A 936-nucleotide genomic window follows, 5' to 3' on the forward strand; every position below is an offset into this window, starting at 1 on the left:
GAACTTAACGAGTAAGCAATGAGAGAATATAAAGGATAGAAAATAGATAAATCACAGCAAGCTCTCCCGCAATGAATTGAAGTTCGTTTCCACATCGAAGGTCCATTCATAAATTATGTCACGCAAAATGACCTAAAATATTTCGCTTTTCTCCTCAATAAGCATTATCAGGAAAGCATAAGTAAAAGATTTCAAAAATATATCTCGCGTTGTTATTTGTTATAATTTTCTGTTATTTGAACTACTAACAAAACCAGATTTATAACACAGATTACGACGAACATTGCATTCTTTTATAATTTTGTAATTGCATTCTGATCGGGTATAATTGTCACAATTTCAACATAAAAAATACTCATGCATCTCCCGCCCGCATTTGCTCGAAACATTTGTCATTCTCACCATGGAGATCTCGGTCAGATATCAATCAGCCAACCAATCCCTCGATCCAATTTCTTACCCCAACTAACGACAATGTGACGTGAGCGTATTTTTTGTATAAACCTCTAGGGCGTATTTATTCTACCAAACGGTGAGAGTGAGACGTGCTTTCTTTCCTTGTGTGAACTGCAGTGGATGAAAATGAAAATCAACTCTAACAGCAAATCGCCAGTTAGTGGTATCTCGGTTCATACAACTATATCTAGCTGAGAGATCGACAGACTTTGTTGTTATTGTTTTTAATCAGTGAGCCATCGGGCTGTCTCAACAACCAATTTCCGCCAATTTATGCTCATCTTCGAGAAGAGGGGGTCAGAGAGTTGGGGGTGAAGGGTGGACTCGACAGGTCCGGGACCCGGATTCATTAAAGGGATCCGTATTTTTATCTGAAAATAAAACTGGATGTGGGAAAGTTTAGAGGACGGTCAATTTCCTTGAAGGCTCCCTCTAAGAACTGTTGGTTTCAAAATTGTCCAATGAAGGGCGTTCGTTGGA

The sequence above is a fragment of the Topomyia yanbarensis genome, chromosome 3, assembly GCF_030247195.1.
Source record: "Topomyia yanbarensis strain Yona2022 chromosome 3, ASM3024719v1, whole genome shotgun sequence".
NCBI classification, from domain to species: domain Eukaryota; kingdom Metazoa; phylum Arthropoda; class Insecta; order Diptera; family Culicidae; genus Topomyia; species Topomyia yanbarensis.